This window comes from Arachis ipaensis, chromosome B1, assembly GCF_059453495.1.
Source record: "Arachis ipaensis isolate K30076 ecotype BB chromosome B1, ASM5945349v1, whole genome shotgun sequence".
NCBI classification, from domain to species: Eukaryota; Viridiplantae; Streptophyta; class Magnoliopsida; order Fabales; family Fabaceae; genus Arachis; species Arachis ipaensis.
The window spans coordinates 96,508,706-96,522,893 of NC_142436.1; the positions used below are offsets into that span (position 1 = coordinate 96,508,706).

The window sequence follows — 14,188 nt, forward strand, 5'->3', positions numbered from 1 at the left end:
TCACTTTCCTGCTTAGCTTCTTCCACACCTTCCTTCAAGATTTCTGGCTCCTGTTCTGAGGGTCTGATTCCTTCTTCTTCTGAGACTTCCTTCAATATGGTGATGGCCTTGCATTCTTCCCATCTCACTCCCTTTTGTTCCCCTTTAGGATTCTTTTCTGTGTCACTAGGGAACACTGCAGTTGACTTGGGGGCCTGTTGAGATAGCTCTCCTACTTGAGACTCCATCCTCTTGAGTTTTTCACCATGGTTCCTTAAGGTAGATCTCACATCATCCCTAAAGCTTTTCAACTCACTTATGTCCTGACCCATGTTTGCCAGCATTCTTTCTATCCTGTTTAATTGATCTTGAAATTGTTGGTTCGGATTAGGTTGGATAGGTTGATTATTTTGGCCATGATATGATGGTTGGGAGTAAGTGTTTTGTGTGGCTTGGTATGATCTTTGGTTGGAGTTTTGGTACGTGGACTTGTTATGTTGGTTTTGCTGGTTTCCCCACCCAAAGTTTGGGTGGTTTTTCCAGCCTGGGTTGTAAGTGTTGGAATGTGGATCATATGGTTGCCTTTGTTGATTTCCTACATAATTGGCCTCTTCCCAATCACCTCCTTCAGTGCTTACTTCCTCTTGATCTTGTGTGTGTATTGCAGCCACTTGCTTTGTTTCTAATTTCCTGGTGAGCTCTGCTAGTTGCTTGGCAAACACCTTGTTTTGGGCTAAAATTGTATCAACATGGTTCAGCTCCATGACTCCCTTAGTGTTGTGTCTCTCTGAAGCATAGTAGTACTCATTCTCAGCCACTGTCTCAATCACTTCAATGGCTTCTTCCACAGTCTTTTTCCTGTTCAATGAACCTCCTGATGAATGGTCTACAGCCTTCCTTGATTCATAAGAAAGTCCATCATAGAAAATATGCAATTGCACCTAGTCATGGAACATGTCTGGTGGGCATTTCCTTGTCAAATCCTTGAACCTCTCCCATGCCTCGTAGAGAGTTTCACCATCTTGTTGTCTAAAAGTCTGAACCTCAGATCGAAGCCTATTGACCTTTTGTGGGGGGTAGAAACGTGCCAGAAACTTACTTTCCACCTCATCCCAAGTTGTTAGGCTCCCCCTTGGGAATGATTCCAGCCACTTAGCTGCCTTGTCCCTAAGTGAAAATGGGAACAAGAGCAGTTTATAGGTATCTTCCTGGACTCCATTGGACTTCACAGTGTCACAAATTCTCAGGAATTTTGTGAGATGTTGGTTTGGATCTTCATTAGCACTCCCACCAAATGAACAATGATCCTCCACAAGTGATATTAGCTGTGGTTTGAGTTCAAAATTGTTGGCCTGAATGGGTGGTTTCTGAATGCTGCTACCACAATTCCCAGAGGTTGGGTTTATGTATGAACCAAGAACCCTCCTCTCGGGAATGGCATTGTTTCCATCAGCTCTCTCATGGTTGTGAACTTCTCTATCCATGTTGAGATCTAGAGCTTCCTCAAAATTGTCCTCAGATTCTCCTTCAGATTCTTCTTCTCCCAGTACTCTCTTCCCTCTTGCTTCCCTTCTAAGTTTATGAAGGGTCCTCTCTGGTTCGGTATAATGAGGAGTTGATGTCTCTCCTCTCCTACCTGTCATACAAAAACACAGCACAGGCAACAAACAAGTGAAATACTCTTGGTTAATGGAAGAGTATGGTTAGAGCAGTTGAGGAATTAATTCAAATAGTTAGTGAGTCAGTGAGTTAGTTGCTTGAATTTAAAGGCATAAAGAAAGAAAGCATGTAACAGAGTGCAGAAATTAAAATTCAACAAGTAACTTGAACTGAATTAACAAAGCAAGAAAAATGCTCAATCTAGTTAACTTCCAATTTGAGAATTGTCAATCGAAAACCAATCCCCGGCAACGGCGCCATAAACTTGATGCTACGATTTTAAGAAATTGCACGATCGGCAAAAATTCCTTCCGGCAAGTGCACCGGTTATCGTCAAGTAAAAACTCACAATAGAGTGAGGTCGAATCCCACAAGGATTGGTTGAGTGAGCAATTCGGATTAGAAGTGTGTTCTAGTTGAGCAGAATCAAGATTTAGATGAGAATTGCGGAATGTAAAATTGCATGAATTAAAGAGCGAGAAGCTAAATTGCTGAAATTAAAAAGGGATCGGGGTGATTGCATGAATTTAATTGCAGAATGTAAAGAGAAGTGATAGATCAGAAATGGGGAATTCATTGGGTTTCAGGAGATATTGAGATCTCCGAATCAAACATTTTTTTTTCCCTTCCTCAACCAATGCATTCATTGAATTTTGCTTGGCAATCTTATATGATTGGATCCCAATCCCTTGGCTCACCAATTCTCTCTAAAAACAAACAAATTCCCAATCCCTTGGTTTAAATGTTCATAAGAAGAGATGATGCTCGATCACTGATTATACCACACAGTTTCATGAACCACAATTTGGTAGGATTACATGTCACAATATCCATCCAAACCCCAATCCAATTCGCTGTGAGAAAGCTTCTCTAGCATGAATCCTCCATTCCTTTCCCAAGGTTCCGAAGGATTCCAATTATGGATAGTTTCTTTCCCAAGACAACTAACCAATGGAATTAGATCGAGAAGCTTTCTAACAAAATTCAAGAGAAAATATTGAAGAAGATAAAAACTATTATTGATTCATTGAATTACAATAGAGCTCCCTAACCCAATGAAAGGGGTTTAGTGAGTCATAGCTCTGAATTCAATTACAAAAAGTATGAAAACTAGAAAAAGTGATCCCCCAAAATTCCCCCCCCGAGTACCAACCAACTTAAATTCTATCCTATTTATACACTTTCTAAATTGAGCTTCTGTTGTGTTTCTTGGGCTTTGAGGCCTTTCCCTGTTTCCTTTTGCTTTGGGTTTATGATCCATAATCCTGATGAGGCTGCTGATCCAATTCTGTAACATTCACTGAGCCAACTTAGTGATAATCAAGTAATGACACATGACTCAACAATTTGAAATTCCAGACTCATCAATTCTTCAGGCCCAATCCCATAAACCATGATATTCAATTGGGTTTCATACCAGAGTACGTTTAAGTTAATGTTTGTGCTCAAATGCTAACTTAAACTGCAATATCTTTGGCCCAGAAACCTTTTCAATTAGTGGCATTTAAGTTGCAGTTTAAGCTTAAACTGCAACTTAAACGTTGGACACTCCTGGAGGTGGTATAATTCAAGCACGTTTAAGCTTCAGTTTAAGGTTAAACTGAAGCTTAAACGTGGAAATGGAAGAAGGCAAGTCTGGAGTGTGGAGTTGTCGAACACGTTTAAGCTTCAGTTTAAGGTTAAACTGAAGCTTAAACGTGGAAATGGAAGAAGGCAAGTCTGGAGTGTGGATTGTCGAACACGTTTAAGCTTCAGTTTAAGGTTAAACTGAAGCTTAAACGTGGAAATGAAGAAAGCAACCCTGGAGGAGAATGGTCGAACACGTTTAAGCTCCAGTTTAAGCTTAAACTGGAGCTTAAACGTGGAAATGGCTCCCTGGTGCATTTCTCATTTCTGGCGTTTAACTTCCAGTTTAAGGTTAAACTAGAGGTTAAACGCCACTTTCAGCTTTTCCTCAGCTTTCATGATTTTGGCGTTTAAGCTCTAGTTTAAGCTTAAACTGGAGCTTAAACGCCACTGATAGTTCCCAGCATTATATGGCTTGGTAGTTTGAGTTCCAGTTTAAGCTTAAACTGGAACTTAAACTCCACATGTGATATTCAAGCTTCCTTTATTGATTTTGTTGCTTCCTTGCCTAGCCTCTTCTTCCCTGAAATCATCCAAACAACTGCATCAAAGTCTTGCAAAATTTCATGAGAAATCTTCCATTCATAGCATTCAAGTAATATAACTAAAAACTCATGGAATTTGCATCAAAATCATACTGTTTGGATGGTTCATTGCTTTGTTATTCATTTAACCATTCTTGGTTACTTTAAGCTCAAGAAAATGCATAAAACAACTAAAACTAACAGAAAAATGCTAGTGAAACTAGCCTAAGATGCCTTGGCATCACTGCTCAAAGAACAAGAGAAATAAGGGCGTGAGATACAGGAACTAAAGCGCCAGAAGTTGCCCCTTGAAGAGCTAGACGTCCCACAGATTGAAGGAGCAAGTATCTCTCAAAATAAAGGTTGTTGAGTCCTAACTCTGTGATAACTTTTATTATTAGAGACCTATTTTAAGAGTTGCATGAGTATTAGTATTAGAGTCATTTATTTTTATGTCTTTAATTTCCTTTCTTATTATTTGTTTGCTTTTATGTTTAGTTTCTGTCTTGTTCTTATCTTTATTACACTATTTTAGTGCTTAGAGTCTATGTCTTAAAGCTATGAATTATTCCATGAATCTCTCACCTTTCTTAAAAAAATGTTTTTATTTGCAAAAGAACAAGAAGTGCATAATTTCGAAATTTATCTTGAAATTAGTTTAATTATTTTGATGTGGTGGCAATACTTTTTGTTTTCTGAATTAATCCTTGAACAGTGTATATTTTTTATAGTGAAGTTTATGAATGTTAAAATTGTTGGCTCTTGAAAGAATAATGAAAAAAGAGAAATGTTATTGATAATTTAAAAAATCATAAAATTGATTCTTGAAGCAAGAAAAAGCAATGAAAAACACAAAGCTTGCGAAAAAAAAGAGAGAGAGAGAAAGAAAAAGAAAAAGCAAGCAGAAAAAGCTAGTAGCCCTTTAAACCAAAAGGCAAGGGTAAAGAGGATCCAAGGCTTTGAGCATTAATGGATAGGAGGGCCCAAAGGAATAAAATCCTGGCCTAAGCGGCTAAATCAAGCTGTCCCTAACCATGTGCTTGTGGCATGAAGGTCCAATTGAAAAGCTTGAGACTGAGTGGTTAAAGTCGTGGTCCAAAGCAAAAGAGTATGCTTAAGAGCTCTGGGCACCTCTAACTGGGGACTCTAGCAAAGCTGAGTCACAATCTGAAGAGGTTCACCCAGTCATGTGTCTGTGGCATTTATGTATCCGGTGGTAATACTGGAAAACAAAATGCTTAGGGTCACAGCCAAGACTCATAAAGTAGCTGTGTTCAAGAATCAACATACTAAACTAGGAGAATCAATAATACTATTTGAATTCTGAGTTCCTATGGATGCTAATCATTCTGAACTTCAAAGGATAAAGTGAGATGCCAAAACTGTTCAGAAGCAAAAAGGCTACTAGTCCCGCTCATCTAATTGGAACTAAGCTTCATTGATATTTTGGAATTTATTGTATATTCTCTTATTTTTATCCTAATTTGTTTTTAGTTTCTTGGGGATAAGCAACCATTTAAGTTTGGTGTTGTGATGAGCGGATAATTTATACCCTTTTTGGCATTATTTTTAGGTAGTTTTTAGTATGTTTTAGTTACTTTTTATTATATTTTTATTAGTTTTTATGCAAAAATCACATTTCTGGACTTTACTATGAGTTTGTGTGTTTTTCTATAATTTCAGGTATTTTCTGGCTGAAATTGAGGGACCTAAGCAAAAATCTGATTTAGAGGCTGAGAAAGGATTGCAGATGCTGTTGGATTCTGACCCTTCTGCACTCGAAATGGATTTTCTAGAGCTACAGAAGCCCAATTGGGGCGCTTTTAATTGCGTTGGAAAGTGGACATCTTGGGCTTTCTAGAAATATATAATAGTCCATACTTTGCCCAAGATTTGATGGCCCAAACTGGCGTTAAACGCTAGCCAGAGACCCTTTTCTGGAGTAAAACGCTAGAACTGGCACCAAAACTGGAGTTAAACGCCCAAACTGGCACCCAAGCTGGCGTTTAACTCCAAGAATGGCTATACACATGAAAGCTTCAATGCTCAGCCCAAGCACACACCAAGTGGACCCCGAAAGTGGATTTCTGCACTATCTGCACTTAGTTACTCATTTTCTGTAAACCTAAGTTACTAGTTTAGTATAAAAACTACTTTTAGAGATTCATTTTGTAACTCATGACATTTTACATCTCTTATTGTATTTTCTACGGCATGAGTCTCTAAACCCCATAGATGGGGTGAGGAGCTCTGCTGTGTTTCAATGGATTAATGCAATTACTACTGTTTTCTATTCAATCATGCTTGATTGTATTCTAAGATACTCACTCGTACTTCAATATAGAGAACATGATGATCCATGACACTCATCATTATTCTCAAATCTATGAACGCGTGCCTAACAACCACTCCCGTTCTATCTGAGCTCAACGTAGTCATTGGGTGACAGCTTGAGTGTGTATCTCTTGGGTCTCTGATCCACGGACAAAGTCCTTGAGATTAGAACCTCTATGGTATAAGCTAGAACCAATTGGCAGCATTCCTAGGATCCGGAAAGTCTAAACCTTGTCTATGGTATTCCGAGTAGGATTTGGGAAGGGATGACTGTGACGAGCTTCAAACTCGCGAATGTTGGGCGCAGTGACAGTATGCAAAAGGATAGAGAGATCCTATTCCGAGCTAGTGAGAACCGACAAATGATTAGCCGCGCTGTAGCTGTACCTAGTATTTTTCATCCGAGACGAGAAATCCGACAGTTGATTAGCCGTGCAGATATCGTACCTGGTATTTTTCATCCGAGAGGATCATACGGCTTGCCATTGAAGGAAGCCATGCGTGTTTGGAGAAGAAGACAGTAGAAAAACAGAGATTCAGACAACAGAGCATCTCCGGAACCTCAACCTGTTCCTCACTACTGAACGACAAGTACCATTTATTTCATGTTATTTACTTTTCATAAACAAAATCATTTTTATCATTAATCTCCTGACTAAGATTTACAAGATAACCATAGCTTGCTTCAAGCTGACAATCTCCGTGGGATCGACCCTTACTCACGTAAGGTATTACTTGGACGACCCAGTGCACTTGCTGGTTAGTTGTGCGGAGTTGTGAAAAGTGTGATCACAATTTCGTGCACCACGCGTACGCGTGAGTGTTCAGATTTTTAAAATGACGCGCACGCGTGAGTGACTTTGTGCCATGGGCACAGTTCCCGCATCAGGCCAGCACAACTCTCGGCCTGACACCTCTTTACATCGATTTTCCTAGGTCATGCGTGCGCGTTATTGACGCGTACGTGTGAGGTGCCAAATTTTCAAATGACGCGTACACGTGAGGGACGCGTGCGCGTGGTATTGCTTGTGCGATTGGCACACTTTCTGCATTGCTCCCACGTAACTTTCTGCCATTTTTTTGTGCAGAATGCAGATACAAATGCAGATTATATGCAAAAATCATGAAAAGAGTCACTAAATAAAACTAAGAGAAAAAAAGAACGATCATACCATGGTGGGTTGTCTCCCACCTAGCACTTTGCTCTAACGTCCTTAAGTTGGACGGTTCACAAGCTCAATCTGCTTCTGCTGGTGGATCTTCCAATAGGAATACCTCTAGCTCTTTGTGTTCCTTCACCTTCTCACCATGATAAAGCTTTAAGCGTTGTCCATTGACCATGATGCAATTGGAACTTGACGGATGACGCAGGTGGAAGACTCCATATGGCTTTGCTTTCTCCACTCTATAGGGACCGTCCCATCTGGATCTCAGCTTTCTTGGCATGACTCTCAGCCTGGAGTTGTAAAGGAGAACCAGATCTCCAGGTCTGAACTCTCTTCTCTTGATATGCTTGTCATGCACAGCCTTCACCTTCTCTTTGTATAATCTGGAGTTCTCATATGCTTCGAGTCGAAGGGTCTCTAGTTCTGCTAGTTGTAGCTTCCTTTCAGCGCCAGCTTTCTCCAATCCCATGTTGCATTCCCTTACAGCCCAGAAAGCCTTGTGTTCCACTTCTACTGGAAGGTGGCAAGCCTTTCCGTACACTAAGCGGAAGGGACTCATCCCAATGGGTGTCTTGTACGCTGTCCGATACGCCCAGAGCGCATCAACAAGTCTGGTGCTACAGTCCTTCCTATGAGGCTTTACTATCTTTTCCAAAATGTGCTTTATTTCTTTGTTAGACACCTCTGCTTGTCCATTGGTCTGGGGGTGGTAAGCCGTTGCCACTTTGTGAACGATCCCATGCTTCTTCAGTAGTCCTGCTAGTCTCCTGTTACAAAAGTGAGTGCCTTGATCACTCACGATTGCTCATGGTGATCCAAAGCGACAGATAATATGATTTCTAACAAAGGAGACAACAGTGTTAGCATCATCAGTGCGGGTAGAAATTACTTCAACCCATTTAGAAACATAATCTACAGCTAACAGTATATAAAGGTAACCACTAGAGGTTGGAAATGGACCTATGAAGTCAATGCCCCAAACATCAAAAATTTCACAGAAAAAGCATAATTTGTTGGGGCATCTCATCCTTCTTGGATATATTACCAAACTTTTGGCATGGGGACAAGATTTACAAAAGGTAGCAGTATCCTTAAAAATAGTGGGCCACCGGAATCCACAGTCTAAAATTTTTCTAGCTGTTCTTTGAGGGGCAAAGTGTCCTCCACTCTCAGAAGAGTGGCAGGCCTCTAAAATAGACTGGAATTCTGATTGGGGCACACATTGTCTAATTACCTGGTTAGCACCACACCTCCATAAATATGGGTCATCCCATATATAATATTTAGACTCGCTTTTCAGCTTGTCTCTTTGATGCTTAGTAAAGTTAGGAGGGAAAGTATGGCTAGCTAGATAATTAGCTACAGGTGCATACCAAGGAACTACTTCAGATACTGCGTGCAAGCTATCAAATGGAAAAGCATCATTGATAGGAGTGGAGTCAGTCTTAATGTGCTCAAGGCGACTCAAGTGGTCTGCCACTAAATTCCGGTTACCACTTCTATCCTTGATTTCTAAATCAAATTCTTGTAGCAACAGTATCCAACATATTAACCTTGGTTTGGACTCCTTTTTAGCTAATAAATATTTTAGAGCTGCATGGTCTGAGTACACTACCACCTTATTACCAAGTAAATAGGCTCAGAATTTATCCAGAGCAAAAATAATAGCCAGAAGCTCTTTTTCAGTAGTAGTGTAATTAGACTGAGCAGTGTCTAGGGTCTTAAAAGCATACGCAATTACGAAAGGATCCTTACCTTTGCGCTGAATCAACGCCGCTCCTACTGCATGATTGAAAGCATCACACATAATCTCAAATGGCTGGTTCTAGTCTGGTCCTCTCACAATCGGGGCTTGAGTTAAGGCAACCTTCAGCTGATCAAATGCATTCATGAAGTCCTTTCTCAGTTCGAACTCAACATCTTTCTACAGCATTCTGGATAAAGGTAATGCTACCTTACTGAAGTCCTTGATAAATCTCCTGTAGAAACCTGCATGGCCAAGGAACGAACGGACTTCCCTCATGGAGGAGGGGTAAGGCAAACTAGAAATGACATCTACCTTTGCTGGATCTACAGAAATATCAGTATTAGAAACAACATGTCCTAGTACAATACCTTGTTTTACCATAAAGTGACATTTTTCAAAATTTAAAATAAGGTTTGAACTAACACACCTGTCTAATACTCTAGCTAAACTATCCAAGCAAAGGCTAAATGAATCACCATATATGCTGAAATCATCCATGAAAACTTCCATACAGTTCTCAATAAGATCTGAGAAGATACTCATCATGCATCTTTAGAAAGTAGTCGGTGCATTACATAAGCCAAAAGGCATCCTTTTGTATGCATACGTTTCAAAGGGACATGTGAAAGTAGTCTTCTCCTGATCTTCAGAAGCTATATGTATTTGAAAATAGCCTGTATAACCATCTAAAAAGAAGTAATGTGATTTACCTGACAGGCGATCAAGCATCTGATCAATAAATGGCAAGGGGTAATGATCCTTGCGAGTAGCTTGGTTGAGATGCCTGTAATCAATGCAAACTCTCCATGAATTCTGCGCTCTAGTTGTCAGGAGCTCTCCATGCTCATTGATGCGCATAAACTTGTTATGCTACGATTTAGGAAATTGCACGATCGGCAAAATTCCTTCCGGCAAGTGCACCGGTTATCGTCAAGTAAAAACTCACAATAGAGTGAGGTCGAATCCCACAAGGATTGGTTGAGTGAGCAATTCAGATTAGAAGTGTGTTCTAGTTGAGCGGAATCAAGATTTAGATGAGAATTGCGGAATGTAAAATTGGCGGGAAAAGTAAATGACAAGAAATTGAAATGGCGGAATCTTAAATTGCATGAATTAAAGAGCATAAGCTAAATTGCTGAAATTAAAAGGGAATGGGGGTGATTGCATGAATTTAGTTGCAGAATGTAAAGAGAAAGTGGAAATCAGAAATGGGGAATTCATTGGGTTATAGGAGATATTGAGATCTCCGAATCAAAACATGTTTATCTCTTCCTCAACCAATGCGTTCATTGAATTTTGCTTGGCAATCTTATATGATTGGATCCCAATCCCTTGGCTCACCAATTCTCTCTAAATACAAACAAATTCCCAATCCCTTGGTTTAAATGTTCATAAGAAGAGATGATGCTCGATCACTGATTATACCACACAGTTTCATGAACCACAATTTGGTAGGATTACATGTCACAATATCCATCCAAACCCCAATCCAATTCACTGTGAGAAAGCTTCTCTAGCATGAATCCTCCATTCCTTTCCCAAGGTTCCGAAGGATTCCAATTATGGGTAGTTTCTTTCCCAAGACAACTACCCAATGGAATTAGATCGAGAAGCTTTCTAACAAAATTCAAGAGAAAAGATTGAAGAAGAAGATAAACTATTATTGATTCATTGAATTACAATAGAGCTCCCTAACCCAATGAAAGGGGGTTTAGTGAGTCATAGCTCTGAATTCAATTACAAAGATATGAAAACTAGCTAAATGAAAAAGTAAAAGTCCTTCCTAACTTAAATTCTATCCTATTTATACACTTTCTATATTGAGCTTCTGTTGTGTTTCTTGGGCTTTGAGGCCTCTCCCTGCTTTCCTTTTGCCTTGGGTTTATGATCCATAATCTTGATGAGGCTGTTGATCCAAATTCTGTAACATTCATTGAGCCAACTTAGTGATAATCAAATAATGACACATGACTCAATAAATTGAAATTTCAGACTCATCAATCCTTCAGGCCCAATCCCATAAACCATGATATTCAATTGGGTTTCATACCAGAGTAAGTTTAAGTTAATGTTTGTGCTCAAATACTAACTTAAACCGCAATATTGTTGGCCCTGAAACCTTTTCCAAGAGTGGCGTTTAAGTTGCAGTTTAAGCTTAAACTGTAGCTTAAATGCCAGACACTTCCAGTGATGCCTTTTGTGGAAGCACGTTTAAGCTTCAGTTTAAGGTTAAACTGAAGCTTAAACGTGGAAATGGAAGAAGGCAGCCCTGGAGGGTAACTTAGTCGAACACGTTTAAGCTTCAGTTTAAGGTTAAACTGAAGCTTAAACGTGGAGATAGAAAAGGCAGCCCTGGAGGTCGAACACGTTTAAGCTCCAGTTTAAGGTTAAACTGGAGCTTAAACGTGGAAATGGAAGAAGGCATCCTGGAGGTCGAACACGTTTAAGCTCCAGTTTAAGGTTAAACTGGAGCTTAAACGTGGAAGCTGAGAAAGGTAGCCCTGGAGGTGTCGAACACGTTTAAGCTCCAGTTTAAGGTTAAACTGGAGCTTAAACGTGGAAATGGAGAAAGCAACCCTGGAGGAGAAAACTTGGTCGAACACGTTTAAGCTCCAGTTTAAGGTTAAACTGGAGCTTAAACGTGGAAATGGCTCCCTGGTGCACTTCCCATTTCTGGCGTTTAACCTCCAGTTTAAGGTTAAACTGGAGGTTAAACGTGGAAATGCTTCCTGATTGGCATTCTCATTCTGGCGTTTAACCTCCAGTTTAAGGTTAAACTGGAGGTTAAACGTGGAAATGCTTCTTTGGTGAGACTTTCATTCTGGCGTTTAACCTCCAGTTTAAGGTTAAACTGGAGGTTAAACTTCAGTTTCAGCATTTCTTAGCCTTCATGATTCTGGCGTTTAAGCTCCAGTTTAGGCTTAAACTGGAACTTAAACTCCACATGTGATATTCAAGCTTCCTTTATTGACTTTGTTGCTTCCTTGCCTAGCCTCTTCTTCCCTGAAATCATCCAAACAATTGCATCAAAGTCTTGCAAAATTTCATGAGAAATCTTCCATTCATAGCATTCAAGTAATATAACTAAAAACTCATGGAATTTGCATCAAAATCATACTGTTTGGATGGTTCATTGCTTTGTTCTTCTTTTAACCATTCTTGGTTACTTTAAGCTCAAGAAAATGCATAAAGCAACTAAAACTATCAAAAAAAATGCTAGTGAAACTAGCCTAAGATGCCTTGGCATCACTCATTCTTTACTGTTGTGACTCCAGACTTCTTGGGCACCACTTGTACTGGACTGACCCATTCACTGTCTGAGATGGGGTAAATGATATCTGCTTCAAGTAGCCTGGTCACTTCTTTCTTGACAACTTCTAAGATGGTGGGATTCAGTCTTCTTTGGGGTTGACGGACAGGTCTTGCTTCTTCTAAAAATATCCTATGCTCACAAACTTGAGGGCTAATGCCTACTATATCTGCCAGGCTCCACCCAATTGCTTTCTTGTATCTTCTCAGCACACTGAGCAGCTGCTCCTCCTGTTGGGAAGTGAGTTTCCTTGCAATGATAACTGGGAGCTTCTGATTATCCTCAAGGTAAGCATACTTGAGGTGGGGTGGAAGGGGCTTTAATTCCAATTTCTGCTCATGGCTGGGCATTTGATCATCTGGAGCTAGTGATGGTTGTAACGTGGCTTCATCTTGTCCAGGGGGTGTCCCCACACTTACATCTTGCTCCATATGCCTCTCTTCTACTTCCTCCTGGTGAATTGCAGCTACCATCTCATCAATGATGTCGCATTGGAAGATAGAATGATTTTCAGGGGGATGCTTCATAGCTTCATCCAGATTGAAGCTCACTGCTCTGCCATCTATCTCAAAAGAGTAAGTTCCTGAGAAGGCATCCAGCTTGAACTTTGAAGTCTTCAGGAAGGGCCTTCCAAGCAGGATGGATGATGGTCTTCCTGAGTCATTAGGGGGCATTTCCAAAATATAGAAGTCAATAGGAAATGTGAGCCCCTTAATGCTCACCAGTACGTCCTCAGCAATTCCAACCACAGAGATGATGCTTTTATCTGCTAAAACAAAACGAGCTGCCGACCTTTTTAAGGGAGGGAGCCTCAAAGCATCATATACAGACAATGGCATTATACTAACACACGCTCCTAAAACACACATACAGTCAGGAAATTTCACACCATCTATAGTAATAGTAACCATGCATGGACCTGGGTCACTACATTTTTCAGGTATATCACCTACCAATGCAGAAATGGAACTACCTAGAGGAATAATTTCTAAATTCTGTAATTTATCTTTATGCATGCACAAATCCTTTAGAAATTTAGCATATTTAGGTACCTGCTGAATGGAATCAAAAAGTGGAATGGTTACCTCAACCTTTTTAAATATTTCTAGCATTTTAGGGTCTAGTTCCATCTGCTTTCTGGACTTCCTAGCAAGGTGTGGAAATGGGATAAGAATGGCGCCACTTGCAGCTTCTGCGTCCCTTGGTGCACCATTCCTTGGCTGAGCTGCTTCTTCTTCAACCAAGTCTTGTACTACATCCTCCTCTTTAGCATCCTCTGCCTCCACAACGCCTTCAACTTGTATGTTTTCTTCTGAGCTTGGCTCCTCATGATTCCTCTCTTGCAGTGTGGTTCCGGACCTTAAAGTGATGGCATTGATGCCACCTTTGGGGTTGGGTATAGGTTGAGAAGGAATTGTACTGGAGCTTGAAGGTTGAGTGTTGGAGGTGCTCGACGATCCCATATGAGAAACAAGAGCTTGTATAGCAGAAGTCAGACCAGTAAGTGTGTTTTCCATGGTCGTTTGTCTTTGTGCAAGAGAGTGAAGCAACTCGTCATTGGGAGAGGAAGATGGGTAAGTGATTTGAGGGACCTGCTGTTGGTTGTTCTGAGGTGCTTGGGACAGCCTTTGGTGAGGTGCTCTGTAAGGTTGGTTTTGATTCTGCTGTCTGTTGTTGTTGTTCCACCTCTAATTTCCATTGATGTCTCTGCCTCCTCTATTGTAGTTGTCCTTCCATCCTTGGATGGAATTATCTCTCCATCCCTGGTTGGAGTTGTCTTGCCAACCTTGATTGTGGTTTCCACCTTGGTTGTAATTGCCGCCTTGTTGATTGTATCCTTGAT

At 40.4% G+C, this 14,188-nt stretch overlaps 1 non-coding gene across 1 annotated transcript; it reads left to right on the top strand.

Annotated features, from left to right (window-relative positions):
- The first annotated feature begins 933 nt into the window (after window positions 1–933).
- Window positions 934–1,037, top strand: LOC148577564 (small nucleolar RNA R71). The gene has a single exon (XR_015903220.1). It is a non-coding gene; the product is annotated as a small nucleolar RNA R71 (small nucleolar RNA).
- Window positions 1,038–14,188: the final 13,151 nt, after the last annotated feature.